This window comes from Bos taurus, chromosome 3, assembly GCF_002263795.3.
Source record: "Bos taurus isolate L1 Dominette 01449 registration number 42190680 breed Hereford chromosome 3, ARS-UCD2.0, whole genome shotgun sequence".
In the NCBI taxonomy this organism is placed as follows: Eukaryota; Metazoa; Chordata; class Mammalia; order Artiodactyla; family Bovidae; genus Bos; species Bos taurus.
Window position 1 is genome coordinate 87,904,549 of NC_037330.1, and position 18,128 is coordinate 87,922,676.

An 18,128-nucleotide genomic window follows, 5' to 3' on the forward strand; every position below is an offset into this window, starting at 1 on the left:
ACTCAACAAGTATTTGTGAATGAATAAATATAATTAGTAAAAAATTATGCCAATATTCACTATTTTTAATGAAATTATAATATTGTTTTTATGAGGAAATATTTTTTCAGGCCCAGTCTAGGCTAGAGCTACAGGTCTTGATCAATTTCCAAATATCAGACCATCACCTTCCCATAATCCTCAGATGCATGCATGTGCCCTCTGCTCAGATGCATGCCTGTGCCCTCTGCTCAAGCTCCAGAGGCATCCAGGCTGAAATATGATAGCAAGTCCAAGCCCTGGAGAACTTTCCTCTCACCTCATATATTCTTTATTTGTGACACTTTGATATGTAGCCTTCTATCATGGAGTAGAGCTTTGGTCCAGATTCACTCTTATAGTAAAAACATGCTGCTGGAATGGGCAGGAAGCCTGGAGTTCTTTGGGGTCTGGTTTGGGACCTGGTTTAGAATAGGTGCTTGCCCAGTGTTGGCTAGAAGGAAGGATGGCTTGATGGGTAGATGGGTGGGAGATGGATGGACGCAGGGTGGATAGATAGAGGACAGGTGGATGAGTGTATATATATATATATATATATATAATGGAAGGATGGATGGTTGGATGGATAGATGTTGGATGGAGGGTAGATGGATAGAAGTTGTAGAGATGCATGGGTGGATAGAGTACGGAGGGCTTACTATATGACCCCAGGCAAGTTATTTAAGGTGTCTGAGAATTCTTTTTCTTACCTGCAAAACAATGGACTTAAGATGATCTATATGGCAATTGTAAAATCATATTCTGAAATTGTGACTCTGTGAAGTAGAACATAAATCAATATTTGTAGTTTTTAACTGATCTTAAAAAACAGATATAGATATACAAGCATGTAGTTTTATTGTTTTCTCAGAAATCAAAGCAGACAAAAACACTTAGTTCCTGATTCTTAGTTCTGTGTACCTCCCACCATTCTGTCCATTTTTTTCCTGAGTTATTTCTCCAAACCCTCATCGCCTCCTGAGGGTCACAAATTTTTATCCCATCCATAACTAGTAAAAAAGTGTAGTTTTAGTGGAAATAGCTCAGACTTTAGAATCAGACAGATATTAGAATCAAAATCTGGATTTCTATATATTTGTGATATTTGGCAAGTTAGTTGCTTCTTCGACCTTTTTACCTGTCAACTGGTGTTACCAAATGCCTCACAGTGAGGATTAAAGAGAACAGCTGTGCCAGGAAGACAATAAGTCTTGATAACTCTGATAAGTGGAAGTCCCCTCCTTACCCTCTGCTCTGTGCAGAGAAGCTACCAGTTGCCTAGTAGATGTTCAGAAAGCACTTGTTGAATCAAATGGATTTGAATTCCTTCCAGCCTCTGGGTTTTACTTGCTTTGCAGCTAATGCTTTCAATCTATCACCAGTGGAGTAGAAAATGCAAATGTGAAACTTTGCAAATGCCTTCCACACATCATAAATCTGGGATTTCAAGAGCATGGCTATGAATATTGAGGTCAGCTTCTTTTTTTTTTTTTTGCCATGGGTCCAAGATTAATGCAGTCCTGAGTGTTAGGAGGCCATCAGACACTGACCTTTGTGTCCATTTGAGTGGTGGGTGTGGAGTATAGGGGAACATATGAAAACACTGAGGTAGCACAGAAAGAGACCCCAGCCCCAGAATAAGTGGTGTTATCTAAGTCACTTCTGAAGTGTTAGGAGGTAAAATGGGCAGCCAGTGGTGAGGGCATCTCCCCACCAGAGTCTTCTCGAATAGGCTGCTCATATGCTAACCTCAGGTTCCACCATCTGGGGCCTTGTCACTAGGGAACCTTGGATTCCAGGTGACCTACTCCTGAATTGATGATCTGAGAGCTGAGTGCGGCTGTGTTTTCCTATGACGTCAAATATGCACGCTGCCTTGTTTTTCCTCTTCTTTCCCCACAGCAAGCACTCTGTGGAAGTGGTATGGGCATCTCAGACTGGTCTCTGGTGGTCCTGATGCTCCCACCATCCAGCCCTATGTTTTATACATGAGCAAACTGAGCCTCAGAGAGTGGTCCAGGGTCACACAGGGGGCTGGTGGTAGAGCTGGGGTTGCAACCCAGGGGTCTTTACTCCAAGTTACAACTTCCCCACCCTCCAGCATTTGGCAGCTTATGATTATCTTCCGCCATAGTTAGGAAGTTAAACATACAGAAAACCCCTCTTACCTGCCCAAGATACCTCTCCTAAATTTGTTAAAAGCATCCAAGACTTCTATGGCAACATTATTCTGTTGGTTCAGGACAGCATTTTCCAAAATATGCTCATCTGATGCTCTATCCAGAAAAAGAGGTCTGTGGCCAAAAGGGACTGAGAAGCCTTGCAAAAACATGTTCCCCTTTTTAGATTCACAGCACTTGGCGGCTGGCACAGGGCCCTCCTCAGTAAAAAACCCTTTTTGTCTTTGTCTTTTGTCTTTGTCTTTTGTCTTTGTCTTTTGTCTTTGTCATCGCATTGTTCCTTGAAATGATTTGACCACAGAACTTGGCTTTTCCTACCCCTTCACCCTGTAACTCCTGTAAATACTTCACAGAACCAGGTTCATGAAATGCATTTTGGTAAACGGTGATTTAAGTCATGAAACACCCCCATTGACATTTGCAGTTTACTTTAGAGGAATCATAATGACTCTATAACTTTACAGTGGCCAGATATCCTTCACACCCATTAACTCTTTTGATTTACAACAGTCCTATCAGAAAGATAATGTCTTTTCCTTGACCAAAAACCCAGAGACCTAGATGATTGACAGAACTAAAGATAGGAGGGGAGACTGGAATATGGACTGCAGACGGCACAGTCTGTACCCTCCCTACCCCTAGCTCTTCCAGGTCTCTACTCTACATTAAGCCAGTTTCTACCTGGCACTGTCTCCTCTGCAGAGAACTACCAGTTGCCAAGGAGATGTTTAGAAAGCACTTGTTGAATCACATGGGCTGGTAGACAGTCATTTTCCATCCTACCTCATTTGACAGTGAAGGCAAATGAGGCACAGAGAGGGGAAGTAATGTGGCCAAGTTCACACAGCTAGAAGCAGAACACCAGGGTAAAGAGAATGCAATCAAAGATGAGAGCCTTATGTGAATTGGGGATGGAGAATTAAACCTTGAAAGAAATGCAGAGCTTGAAAAAGGGAAGGACCAGGAAAGTTATGACCAACCTAGATAGCATATTGAAAAGCAGAGACATTACTTTGCCAACAAAGGTTCGTCTAGTCAAGGCTATGATTTTTCCTGTGGTCATGTATGGATGTGAGAGTTGGACTGTGAAGAAGGCTGAGTGCCGAAGAATTGATGCTTTTGAACTGTGGTGTTGGAGCAGACTCTTGAGAGTCCCTTGGACTGCAAGGAGATCCAACCAGTCCATTCTGAAGGAAATCAGCCCTGGGATTTTCTTGGAAGGACTGATGCTAAAGCTGAAACTCCAGTACTTTGACGACCTCATGCGAAGAGTTGACTCATTGGAAAAGACCCTGATGCTGGGAGGGATTGGGGGCAGGAGGAGAAGGGGACGACAGAGGATGAGATGGCTGGATGGCATCACCGAGTCGATGGACGTGAGTCTGAATGAACTCTGGGAGTTGGTGATGGACAGGGAGGCCTGGTGTGCTGTGATTCATGGGGTCACAAAGAGTTGGACATGACTGAGCGACTGAACTGAACTGAACTGAAGGTTGAAATTATTGGAGAAGGAAATGGCAACCCACTCCAGTGTTCTTACCTGGGGAATCTCAGGGACAGGGGAGCCTGGTGGGCTGCCGTCTATGGGGTCGCACAGAGTTGGACATGACTGAAGCGACTTAGCAGCAGCAGCAGCAAGGTTGAAATTGGTAATGTTGCTTATTACCATCCCTGTGAAGAATGATTGCATTTGCTGCAAACATCCAAGCCATCTATTCTTCTGTAATACCTGGCTGCCAAGTGTGGATGGATCAAAGTATAATACTTGGAAACTTGATGGAGTGACCTCCACTTACTTGAAGGTACCTCAATTGGTACCTCAATTTTCCAGCAACTTTACCTATTCAGAAAATACTTGAGAGCCTTGAATGAGGATAAAAGATCTCTGGGTGACCAAAAGAGATCTATCAACTAATTTCTCAGTTACTAAACAAATGAAACAGCAAAAGAAAAAATGTGTGAACACCTACTCTACACAAGCCCTAATAATCCACTAGAGGCAGAAGTAAGACAGTGTGCCCATTCTCCAGGAGCTTAGAGCCAAGGATGGGAGACAGACATGCAGGCAAATAGAAAAGATCCTGTGACAGAGGTTATGAAAGAAAATTAAGAGTGCATCCACATCAGACAGGTCAGACTGGCATTGGGAAGGGAGTCTCTGAGCCTCCGTTTTTTTCTTATTGAAGTAGAGTTGATGTACAACAATATGTTAATTTCAGGTATACACTAATGTTAATTTCAGGTATACTACATAGCTATTCAACATTTAAATACATTGTAAAGTGATCACCATGGTAAGTCTAATAACTGTCTGTCCCCATTTAAGTTATTACAGTATTATCAACTGTATTCCTTATGCTGTATATTTATGTCCCCATGACTTATTTACTTTATAACTGCGAGGTTGTACCTCTTAATCCCCTTTACCTGTTTTGCCCAATGCCCCACCTCTCTCCTCTGGCAACCAACAGTTCGTTCTTTGTATCTATGAGTCTATTTCTGTTTTGTTTTCTTTATCCTTTTGTTTTAAAGAGTCCACAACTAAGTAGAATCATATGTTGTTTGTCTTTCTCTGTGTGACTTATTTCACTCAACACAATGCCCTCTAGGTCCATCTGTGTTGTAAATGGTAAGGTATTGTTCTTTTTTTAATGGCTGAGTAATATTCCATTGTTTATATACACCACATCTTCTTTATCCTTTCATCTATTGATGGACACAGGTTGATGCCATGTATAAAAACATAAATTTGAAAAGATATATTTGCTGCAGCTTTACTTACAATATATCTTTTCAAATTTATGTTTTTATTTTCATCATGTAAATGTTCGGAAATGAATTTGGTGGATTATATGGCAGCTCTATTTTATTTATTTTATTTTTTTACAAAGCTCAGTACTGTTTTTCCTAGTGGCTGCACCAATTTATATCCCTGCCAATAGTGCACGAAGGTTTCCTTTTGCTCTGCCTCCTTGCCAACACTTGTTATTTGTTGTCTTTTGATAATAGTCATTCTGACTATTCATCTCCTTTAAAAGAGAAGAATTTAGAAGACTTCTGGAACAACATCAAACATACTAACATTCACATTATATGGTCCCAGAAGAAGAGAGACAAAGGGGCAGAAAATCTATTTGAAAAAAAAAAAAAACAGAATAATGGCTGAAAATTTCCCTCAACTGCTGAAGGAAACAGATATCCAAGTTCAGAAGGCAGAGTCCCAACCAAGATGAACCCAAAGAGATGTGAGTTGGTATCTCATTGTAGTTTTGATTTGCATTTCTCTGATGATTAGTGATATTGAGCATTTTTTCATGTGTCTACTGGCTGTGTTATGTCTTCTGTGGAAAATGACTATTCAGGTTTTCTGTTGGTTTTTTAATTGGATTGTTTCTTTTTGAAATTGTATCCTATGAATTCTTTATGTATTTTGAATTTAACCCCTTATGATATATTTTTTGCAAATGCATTCTCCCATTTGGTAGCTTGCTTTTTTCTGTTGATTGTTTCTTTTTTTCTGTGCAGAAGCTTTCATTTTAATTTGATGGAATAATTTGCATTTATTTTTGCATTTATTGCCCTTACCTAAGAAGGCAGATCCAAAATAGTTCCAAGATATATACAAAAGATTTTACTGCCCACATTTTTATTTAGGAGTTTTATGGGTTTAGGTTGTACACAAAAGTCTTTAATCTTCTTTGAGTTTATTTTTGAATATGGTATAAGAAAATGGTTCAGTTTCATCCTTCTGCATGCAGCTGCCCAGTTTTTCCAACACCATTTATTGAAGAAGCTGTCTTTCCCTCACTGTATATTCTTTATCATAGATTAGTTGACCATAGAAGTGTGAGTTTATTTTTTTACTCTTTATTCTGTTCTATTGATCTTTGTGTTTGTGTGTGTATGTGTGTCTGCACACATGTATATGCCAGGATCATACAGTTTTGATTGCTAGAACTTTGTAGTATAGTTTGAAATTGGAGAGCCTGATACTTCCAGCTTTGTTCTTCTTTCTCAAGATTGCTTTATAGGTCCATACCAAATTTAGGATTATTTTTTCTGATTCTGTGACAAATGGCATTGGTATTATGATAGTTGTTTTGTGACTAGTTGTTTTTCTCTTGCTGCTTTTAAGATTCTCTTTATCTCTTTGACATTTTAACTATAATTTGTCTTGGTGTGGGTCTCTTTGGGTTCATCTTGGTTGGGACTCTCCTTCCTGAACTTGGATATCTGTTTCCTTCAGCAGTTTAGGGAAATTTTCAGCCATTATTCTGTTTTTTTCAAATAGATTTTCTGACCCTTTGTCTCTCTTCTTCTGGTACCATATAATGTGAATGTTAGTATGTTAGTATGTTTGATGTTGTTCCAGAAGTCTTCTAAATTCTCCTCTTTTAAAAAATCATTATTATTATTGTTATTATTAGGTGATTTCCACTACTCTCTCTTCTAGATCACTGATCCCTTCTTCTGCATCCTCTAATTTGGTCTCAACTCCCTCTAGTGTATTTTTTCATTAGTTATGGTATTCTTCAGCTCTTGTTGGTTCTTTTTTTATCTTTTGTCTTTTTGAAGTTCTCACTTTATTCCTCCATTATTCTTTCAAGTTCAGTTAGTATCTTTATGACCATTATTTTGAACTTTTTCTGATAGACTGCTTATCTCTGTTTCATTTAGTTCTTTTTCTGAGGTTTTGTGTATTCTTTCATCTGGAATATATTCCTTTGTCTCCTTATTTTGTCTAGCTCTCTGTTTTTACATATTAAGTAGATTAGCTATGCTTCCCAGTTTGAAAGGAGTGGTTTTATGTAGAAGGTATCCTGGGGACCCAATAGCATGGTCTGCCCTGGTCACCAGAGCCAGGTGTTCCAGGAGGATCCCCTTGTGTGGGGAGGGTGTGCCCTCTTAGTGTGGCTGCTCCACAACTGCTGCAGGCATGCTAGTGCCGCCGTGACTGTTGCAGGCTTTCTGAATATGGGACCAGCCACCCAGGTCAGGGGACACTTTGAGGGAATGCCAGTCCTGGCAGAGGCTGCTCGCCAGGTAAGGAGGACAGGGGACATCTATTTTTTTTTTTTCAAGCCAAACTGTATCCAGCTTTATTAAAGATACTTTTCATAAACAATCGTGGTATTTCAGGCAGGATATGAGCAGAGAGTCATTAACCGTATACAACTTTCAAACTGCCTTTTTCAAATGGACTACCAAAATCAGAAAGCCACTATGAAACCCAATGAAATCTTCATGTGATGCTCTGAACAGGGAAAGTTTAGACTGAGGGTTGACATTTTACATTTAGCATGTTGTTTAACAACTTTTCACAAGCCGACCCTGACTTTCAGCAAATGGAAATGAAAATGGCAGAAGTATCACTCTGAGGAGACACAGTATAAAAAAATGAACTGCTCCTCTTTTGAAGGACACCATCTCAATGGTGACGATGGAAAGTCCAGATTGCCTGACATCAGATCAGATCAGATCAGTCACTCAGTCGTGTCTGACTCTCTGCAACCCCATGAATTGCAGCACGCCAGGCCTCCCTGTCCATCACCAACTCCCAGAGTTCACCCACACTCACGTCCATCGAGTCAGTGATGCCATCCAGCCATCTCATCCTCTGTCGTCCCCTTCTCCTCCTGCCCCCAATCCCTCCCGGCATCAGAGTCTTTTCCAATGAGTCAACTCTTCGCATGAGATGGCCAAAGTACTGGAGTTTCAGTTTTAGCATCATTCCCTCCAAAGAAATCCCAGGGCTGATCTCCTTCAGAATGGACTGGTTGGATCTCCTTGCAGTCCAAGGGACTCTCAAGAGTCTGCTCCAACACCACAGTTCAAAAGCATCAATTCTTTGGCACTCAGCCTTCTTCATAGTCCAACTCTCACATCCATACATGACCACAGGAAAAACTGTAGCCTTGACTAGACGGACCTTTGTTGGCAAAGTAATGTCTCTGCTTTTGAATATGCTATCTAGGTTGGTCATAACTTTCCTTCCAAGGAGTAAGCGTCCTTTAATTTCATGGCTGCAGTCACCATCTGTAGTGATTTTGGAGCCCAGAAAAATAAAGTCTGACACTGTTTCCCCATCTATTTCCCATGAAGTGATGGGACCAGATGCCATGATCTTCGTTTTCTGAATGTTTAGCTTTAAGCCCACTTTTTCACTCTCCACTTTTACTTTCATCAAGAGGCTTTTTAGTTCCTTTTCACTTTCTGCCATAAGGGCTGGTCGTCAGTTTTGGGGGGTTAGGTTCCACAGGTCTCTGGGTTTAGGGGAGTAATTCCTATGCTGAGGTGGAGAAGGAGAAGAGGACATAAAAACTAAATTTTACTTTTTCCACATCACAAGGCGTTTGTGCCACGGTGGTTAATGTGTGTCAACATCAAGGAATCCCTCTTTCCTGGGAACCAACAGGAAGTCTCTCAAAACTAGACGGGAAAGGTGTTTTTCCCCCACGTCAATTCAGCTTCTGAGACATCCTGTTAGAGACATGTGCCTTTCCCCCCAAAAAACAGCAATGAAGTATTCTGTGTGCTAACAACATAGCTTAAAAAAAAGTAAAACAAAAATCTGCATTTTTGTAAAGCTTGATAAAAAATAGTATTTCAAACTGTACAGTCACCAGAAGTACACAATTATCAGAAATGCACACCCTTCACTTAGCATCTCCAGCACCTTCAGCTTTCTGTGCCTGGTCTGTTTTGCATCTCCATTTTCTGCAGGGTTATTCCCACCCTTACCAGCACCAGCTTTCCCCTTTTTCCCTTTGGGTACCTTCTTTGCAGGGGCCTTTTTAGTCTTGGGCGCTGGCTTTGGAGGAGCAGGTTAGCAGATAACCTTGCAGATCTTCTCTGTGGTTCTTCCTTCACCTTGGCCTAATCTCCTTTAGCATCCCCTTCAGCATTTCTCTTGGGTATGGTGGCTACAGCAGTGGGACGTAGGTGCTGGACACAGGAATGCAGTGGCATGCAGGCTTTAGTTGGTCCAGGGGTCTCTCTAGCCTCTTCACATTGCTGTGGCAGGGGACATCTTTAAAGGGGCTCTGGCGTTAGCTGAGGCTGCCTGCTAGATGTGTAATGGAAGAGGGCTATTTTGGAGATTGGCGCCTGCAAATCTTTTAGTGTAATTTTGAGAGGTGAATAGGAGCTTGCCAGGAGACAAAGAGAGTAAGTGAAGGAAATGTAACCTTTGCAGAAAACCACAGAGACCAAATAGCAAAGTGTTAAGCAGGGGTGCATGGTGCAGAGTAGGGAAAAAGGAAGTATTGAGACTAAAACGTAGGCATGCGCCTAGACCAGAGAGAGGCTTGTGGCAGCTTAGATGCCCAAAAGTCGGAGATGGAAGAAGGGGACAAAGACACGTTTAATTTTTAAGAAATAACATCAGATACTGGTCTGTCAGTTTGTGTCTAAGCAGAAAACAGGGCTATACCCAAGAGGGTATAAGCTCATAGGAATGTACAGAAGAAAGCCTAGTATTCATAGATGTATATATCTCACATCTTTATTTGTTCATCTGTTCACGGACATGTAAGTCTTTTCCACATCTTAGCTATGGTGAATAATACTGAGTGAACATTGGAGTACAGATATCTCTTCCCCATCCTGTTTGCAGACAGCCGCACACAAAAGAATGAAATCAGATCCCTATCTTACACCATACAAAAAATGGACTCAAAATGGATAGACTTGAATGTAAAACCTGAAATCAGAAAACTCCTGGGAGAAAACATAAGGGTTAAGCTCCTTGACATCAGACTTGGCAACGAATTTTTGGATTTGACACCAAAAGCCAAAGCGACAAAAGCAAAAATAGATGATCCACTTTTAAGACCCACGTTTTGAAAAAGATGGGCTCTTTCCAAATGAGTAGTCATGGAACTGCTGTGTTTAGCTTTCTCAGTGTTCTGAAAGGCTCGCGGATTCAAGCTGAGCCTCAAAGGGTTTCTCTTTCCCCTGGCCTGCAGGGAGTCCTGGGGGATTGGCTTTTCCGGAGGCTCAGAAATATCAAGGGCCTGGTGTGTTCCCTTCTTCATCTCTAGTTACCTCGATAGGAATCTTGGCCCTGGTCTAGTGAAGGGGAGCAGCAGGGCATTCATGCCAGGAGGGTCCTTTGAGGCTTTTTCCTTCTGTAGAGCATATTCTGATGGAAAAGGCCAGATTGACCAAATTCCAGGACCAAATTGGTGTGATGCTTAAAAGCGCTTTTTCATAGAGAGAGAGAATAGATAGAAGGGGGTCTTAATTATCAAGTCCAGTGTTTCATCAGTACCCCCCATTCCCTTCCTCTGGCTTCTTCATGGTGATGGCCTGTCCCCTTCTTCTCTTGGAGCCTGCAATAGAGATTTTTAGATCATTTACTGGCCTCCCCCACAGCTTAGATCAATAGCATCATAATCTAGCCTCACTTCTCTGCATTTCTTCACCTCTGTAGTGTTCCTGTCTATATAATGAGTTGAGTATCCCGGATCCATGAACCTAATGAATTTCAGCAAAAGAGAATATACTTAAAGTCCTATTGAAAAGTTTAAAATGATAGGAGTTCCCTAGAGGTCCAATGGTTAGGACTCTGTGCTTCCACTGCAGGGGGCATGGGTCTGATCCCTGGTCAGGGAACTAAGATCCCATAAGCCATGTGGCACAGCCAAAAAAAAAGTGAAAAATGATGTATAAATAATATTTTATTTCTAGCATTATCATTTACACTCTACTCATAGATATTTCTTAAAAGAATGAAAGGAGCTTTCATAAACTAGAAACTAAATTGAGCCCAGGATAAAATGTGCTGAATTTCAAATGGACCTAATAAAAATTCATGTTTTTAAGATTGTACTAATTAAAAACCAGACAAACAAATAAGCAAAATCCATTCAACACGGTGAACCCATGCCTCGTAGTGCTGAACCTTTGTGCTGTTTGTTTCAAGACCACTGGATTTTCTCCTCAATGTACCTTAACTGCTTTAGCATTTGATTCAACACAAGCCCCAAATAAAACACTTCAATCTATACTATTTATAATTTCTATCTTTTGTTACCACATAGGTGCATAAGAAACATGAGAAAACCAGATCTTAAATTTCCCTCAATTCAAATAAGGTAATGTCATGTCATGGGGAGTGTTAGTCGCTCGGTCATGTCCAACTCTTTGTGAACCCATGGACTGTAGCCCACCAGGGTCCTCTGTCCTTGGAATTCTCCAGGCAAGAATACTGGAGTGGGTGGTCATTCCCTTCTCCAGAGAATATAATAATTACATAAATATAGTAACAATATAAATATAATAGTAATAATAGGAGTAATAATAACCATGACAGATTAGATCTATAACCATATCTGTTATTATTATATAATCTGCCTTATACAATTGTGATGACCGTGTTCTTTCTAAATGCTTAGTATGTGCTGGGTTTATTGCTCATTACTTTATGTGAATGAGTTCACTTAACCTTCAGAATGCTCTCTATGATGAAGGTGCCATTATGCTCCTAGTTTATAGAAAGGAAAAATAAGGCTCAGAGAGGCAAAGACACTTGCCTAAGCACACCCTGTGGCAGGTGGCATCTGACTCCATGGTCACAGTCTTAAACTACTATGCTAGATTACTTCCTTGTTTAAAATATGGGGAGACACCAAAGAGAATCTTGTGTCAAATGTTTAATCATTTATCTGGTGGTTCTTAATGTCTAGCTTATTACCTATAACTAATCAAAAGCATGCAAGTTCTAAAGAACAGATATCCCAATGTTATGCAGGTAGACGTGCATCCTGGCAAAGCATAGTCAAGAAAATACAGGTAGCACATCATCTCCTGAACACAGCTCACCCTGGTTCATTACTGAAACATAGCCCTGTAGTTGATGTTGATAATGCTGACTTGACTTCTTAACCCCTATTTAAGGAAGCCGGGATGAGAATAAGATATGGTAGAAAGAATGCTATTTTTTTAAAGGTAACTTTTTAAAGCACTGGTCTTAAATCTACAATTGCTCATATCTGTATGAATTCATGAGTTTGGATAAATAAGGACGTGTGGGGTTTATATATAGAAATCTAAGATGATATATATAATCCATAGCATAGCAACCATTTTATTCCCCATTGCTGTTTATGTGCCTCCCAAAGCTTATTGCTACAGGGCTACAAGATGATGCTATATAAACATACACAGAGAGATAGATATGTATTTGTGTGTGTATATGTATACATACACACACATACCCACACATCTATATATATATATATGTAACTTCACAGTAACTGAGATACTGAGATGACAAGTTACTCTGAAAACCTAGATGTTTACACTACATATTTTAAAATAGTCTATGGCATTTCTACTATTCACATGATACCCATGACACTGTCACTCACCAGCATTGTATGTGTGTGTTTGCATAAGATATAGTAGAAAGGAAAGAGAAAGAATTTGGCACACTTGAGTGCTGACTCTGGCCCTGCCCCTTACTAGCTGGGTCACCTTGAGCAGCTAGTGTGAGCCCACTAAGCTCCTGTAAACCTGGTTAATCATAGTTTTGAAGGGGCTACTTATCCTGCATGACGGCCTCCATTTTCATAGACGAAAAAGCTTCCATGCCACCTTCAGGAAAGGAAACGTAGGCGCAGAAAACTCCCACTCTTTCTGTGCTCACTCCTTTGTGTTACCCAGAGGACCAGGAGTGACTTACCTGCTTGCTGAGTGTGAGTGAAGGGCTATCCCAGAGGTCCAGGAGTTCACTTTGGCATCTGCTTGTATAAAGGACACATGTGTTCCTTACCTGCCTTGTTGTAGAAGGTACCTTACAAGGGAGTTAGGGAAGGGGGATAGTTATAGGAAGCTTGATTCTGGTCACACTAGTGTTTTCTCCAATCCAGCTGCGTCAGCAGTAAATCTGAGCATTTGATCTCTCTCTGTTTGACTTTTGTATAGATTTTTCAGCTGGTTCTGGGCTTGGAAATGTGCCAGGGAGTGGTCATTACCTTCCAGCACTTCGCAGGACCGAGGCCATGGTTAAAACAAGAGTAAGGATATTGAGAATCTAACATGGTGTTTTACACATGGTAGTTGTTTGGTGGCCATCAGATTCCCCTCCAATGCCTGACTGTAAACTGAACACGAGTCAGACTGTATCTTCCAAGTGGTCCTCTCCTTCCCCTCCCCTAGTGCCTAATTATCACACGGTTTCAGATGTGAGCTGAGTAAGACTTTTAAGAGCCAGAAAAGACTTGACCAATCTGTGAGTTAAACACGTTCATCTTCCAGATGGGAAATTTGGGAACCAGAGATGCTATGTGTCTCACCTGAGACCACCCAGCTAGTAAGGGCCCACCTGTTCTCTAAGCCGGTCTTGGCACTGGGCTCTCCATGATTTCATAGAACAAAGGGAAACTGCCTTCTATAAAGGATAAATTACGAGGTGGCCTAAAACCTGAGAGCTTTGTTAAGGTAAAGCGTTGTAAAGCGTTTCCGTTTTGATGAAGAGCAAGAGAGCTCCCGAAATACTTTTCTTTTCACCTACTTTGCTATTATTCATCTCCTTCCTACCCAGGCCCCCATCACCAATTATTTCTGCTTGGAAACGTCTATTATCGTTTATCATTCTATCTGTGGCTCTTATTTTAAAGACTATCTCAGGTGGAGCAGGAACTTAAGAAAATATTCCCCAGGAAGATTCTGAGAGACATTTTGTACATACTGTACCTGTACTTTACTTCTCCAAATGTCTTGAACTTGGGAAAATGCAACTGAGAACAATAGAGGAATGACAGGCCCTTTCCCCTCCTTATAGAGGCCTTTCTCTGTGGGCCTACTGATGTCATAGGCTTTTTTTTTTTTTGCTGCTGCTTCAAGTGGCATGCAGGATCTTAGTTCCCTGATTAGGGATTGAACCCATTCCCCCTGCAGTGGAAGCATAGAATAACCACTGTGATTACCAATCAGAGGCCAGCTCTAGAGAGAGAAAATGGCCATATTGACTGCATATATTTATTTCTTCCTGGGACTGAAGTGTGCTAGAAATTCTTGGTCTGATTCCCCTTCAGAATATCTCAGAAAAATAGGAGAAAGGCAGAGCTTCCTAATCTCATTTTGTATATAGGAAAGCAGAAGGAAGAGAAATCAAGAGATTTCTAGATATTCTCACTTCTGCCCTTCATTGCACTGTCTTTTTTCCTGGAATGTTAGTTTCCCCAGAAAATGCCTATTCACTCCACAAAGCCAGTTCCTTGATGAAACTCAGTTCCTCTTTGGTGCCCTCATCATCCCTGTGGATGATGCTTGAGCAGTTTTGCTGCCTTTATCTTTCAGAAATGCATTCCTTTTAATACTATCACAAAAATCTTGTCATCCCCATTTTATAGATAAGGACACAAGGCTCAGAGAGGTTATATGACTTATTCTAAATCACACAGCCAGTATGTGATGGGATCAGTTCTTGAGCAAAGGATGTCAGACTCCAAAGCCCACTCTCTCTACTCTGGTCTGAGGCTTCCTTTTTAATAACAAAGGATCCAGATGTGAGAATGCATTTTACCCTTGTGCTCAGTTGCCAAATCGTGTCTGACCCTTTGTGACCCCGTGGGACCCATAGCCCACCAGGTTTCTGTGTTCATGGGATTTTCCAGGCAAGAATACTGGAGTGGGTTGCCATTTCCACCCTTAGCTAATTCCTAATACCAATAACTAACTCCCATGGATCGAATACTTTATGATTTACACTGCATTTTTCCATATACATCATCTCATTAGACCCATCTAACGAAGCTTCAAGGTGGTGATTTCACAACAATTTTAGTTTATGGCTTTACAATTGAGGAATGGAGGCCCAGAGAAGGGATTTGCCAAAAGCCATCCTGCTATTTTCTAACAGTTAGCAGTTTGCAGGAAATTAAACCCACATCTCCTAACTTTAAATCCCTTTGCCATGTTGCAGCAATTAATTCAGGTTCTCAGTTGGCTTAACATGCAGTAAAGGCAGAATCTCCAAATATATAAATGGTGGATTGTCCTTAGGAGACTAAGACATTCTCTTTGGTTCCACATATCATCAAGACTTTTCCTCTTTGGGCAATGGTGTAGTTCAGTGGATAGTACCATCCACTGGTGGTATGTCCCTGTCAAGTGAACGAATCCCAGCCCTCAGAATGTGATCAAGGACAGTGATTAGTCTTCCATATATTTATCATATCATTACACAATTTGATGTTACAGAGTAGCACGTCTCAATGCTTTTATTTTTCTTCACACACAAGACACACACCTGTGGGAGACCTCAAGGATATGGATCATTCCTCATGTTCTAACTTTAACTTGACCCTTTTCTACTCAAGAGAGCAAGGAAAGGAGTGACAAGGACATTATTAGGAGAAAGAACTATTTATCTTTCATTTATTTTGAATACTATTTTTTTTTTTTTAATAAGTTTCGTATCTTAGAAGAAGCTTCTGACACATCTCACAACTCACTGGGACATAGCTGTGTGATGTGTTCCAGTAGTAAGAGTAGACAGTTAACTGTAGCAGGACTCTGTCCTCAAGGACCTCACAGTTGGGTGGGCAGGCAGACCTGGACCACTGACTAGCATTCAAGACAGGTGTTAAGAATCTTCGTACTAGCAGTGCAGAGAAGGAGTAGGAAGTATTGGATTGTGGAAAACAAACACACTTTGATAGAAAACTGAATTTTTTCCCCTTTATTTTTTAATTGAAGTATAATTGATGTGCAATTTTGTATGAGTTTCAAGTATACAGCAAAGTGAATCAGTTATACATATATATATAAATATACATATGTGTGTATTATACACACATGTGTACTAAATCACTTCAGCCGTGTCCAACTCTGTGCAACCCTGTGGACTGTAGCCTACCAGGATCCTCTGTTCGTGGGATTCTCCAGGCAAGAATACTGGAGTAGTTTGCCATTTCCTCATCCAGGAGAGTTTCCTGACCCAGGGATTGAACCCGTGTCTGTTGTGTCTCCTGTATTGACAGGCAGATTCTTTACCACTGAGTCACCAGGGAAGTCCCCCAAACCTGAATGTTTGAATTGAATCTTTGGGAATGAGTTGTGTTTTCACAGGTAGTAGGGGAAATTGAGAAAGAAGATGGAAACATTGTGAATATCATGGTACCTTCTGCTGGGTGGGCCTGAGGAAATGCTAAGTAGCCCTGTTATAATCTGAATGGACACTTAGAAAAAAGGAAGTAGGAAATGAGATCTGAAAAGTAGCTGGAACTTGAGCATCATGCTCTTGTGTTTGGACATGGTCCTGCACACAATGGGGAGCCATTAAAGATTTGGAGCAGGGGCCTGGCGTGATCTGGCTCATGTTTTTGGAAGATGAGTCTGGCAGCTCTGATTCTGTGGCATTGATGATCATAACCTGACGAAGAACCTGCAGTTCCAAGTCGGGGATGAGAAGTGCTGGTTGATGAGCTGAAAAAAAAAAAAAAAAATCAAAGATCCCATTTTCCTACTTGTGTCAAGTCAAATAAATGGAGCCTGATAAACGTAGAAAAAAATCGAGATAGTAGCAAAATTGCCTGGAAGCAGAATGTTTTTCAAAGTCCCTAATGAGGTGTCAGTGAACCTAACGAGATGAAACTCCCTACCCTACACCTAGTTTTTCACGCTGTCCTTTTCATCCACTCATAATTAAGTTGTGAAATTGGAATTATATCCTATCATTAAAGACGGAGGCCAACTCTGCCTGTCTCTTGCTTCTTCGAAGATGGGAACTCTGAAAAGCATTCTCTTCCTTGGCTTCTTCCCCCGATGATGCTTCCCCTGATGTGGCTGCGGGTGATGACACTGCCGTTTTAGATTTTGATTAAAAAGGGCCACGTGGCTCCTCTTCATTGATTTCAGTATCGAATTCCATCATTCTTCGTGAGGAATTATTAAGCAGCTGAAGTTGAAAGGAAAATGTCAGTCTTTTTAGTGTTGTTGGCTTATTAGTGGCGGGGAAGAGAGGCATGCCCCATGGGCCAGACATTGGGTGGGGCTTTTTGGATATATAGGGCCCCTCTGATTCTTTCAGGGTGCAACCATGAGAGGGAAGCCTTATTTCCCATTTATACAGATGTGGAAACTGAGGCTCACAGGAATTGCAGGCCCTTTATAATAAGATCCACCAGACTTATTCTGAACCTGGGCCTTTCCTTCTCCACTGAGATAAAGATGATGACTACACTTGGAGGCAAAGAAGGTTCCTGTAGAGGAGGCTTGCCATCAGCCACCATTCTATGCCTTCCAGCATCCCATTCATTTTGTTAGTATACTCTGTGGTGCTTTCCTTATCCCTACAAGAACACTTTGTAGGATATTATTTGCTCCTTTTTCTGCATGAGCTAATCATGACTCAGCGGGTCTAAGTGATATATCCCAAATCACTCAGTTAGGAAGTACAGACTCCACCTCACTACATTGCCTTCAAATTGAGATCTCTACAGGATAAAACGCCTCCTTTCAAAGGATGAAGCCAGGAAGGGATGTTTCTAGTACCGGGGCCAGCTCACAGTATGAGAGAGGTATATGTAAAGTAGGTCCATTTTTATGAAACCCTGGCATTCTGGAAAATAGGGGTAGGTCCAAGAGAAAGATGAGGGGAAGAGATCAGAGGCTGGCTCTGTACAAGGGGGCAGGAGCTCTGGGCAGCATCAGCCTGGAGCAGAAGAGCTCCTAGAATGACATACTCACTAAAGAAATAAGAGCATCTTGTCCTTTTCCTTGTAGGACAATTTCAATAAACTTACTGAGCAGACTCATAAAGCAATGACTGGAAACGTGGCTACCCCAGGATGAACACAGCTGCGGATGCTCCCTTGTTCCATGGCTGGGTCTGTCTGCTCAGACACAGTGGGGCTTCAGCCCCACCTCTGCTCCAGCTTTTCTGGAGAACCAGTACTTCTTCTCTGACAGCAACACTAG

General features: G+C 41.3%; 1 protein-coding gene and 1 pseudogene across 5 annotated transcripts in view; one reads left to right on the plus strand and one right to left on the minus strand.

Annotated features, from left to right (window-relative positions):
* Positions 1-18,128, plus strand: part of DAB1 (DAB adaptor protein 1) — a 1,339,715-nt gene that overhangs the window by 105,748 nt on the left and 1,215,839 nt on the right. The window lies entirely within an intron of this gene.
* LOC107132350 (non-histone chromosomal protein HMG-17-like) lies at positions 8,545-9,185 on the minus strand (annotated as a pseudogene).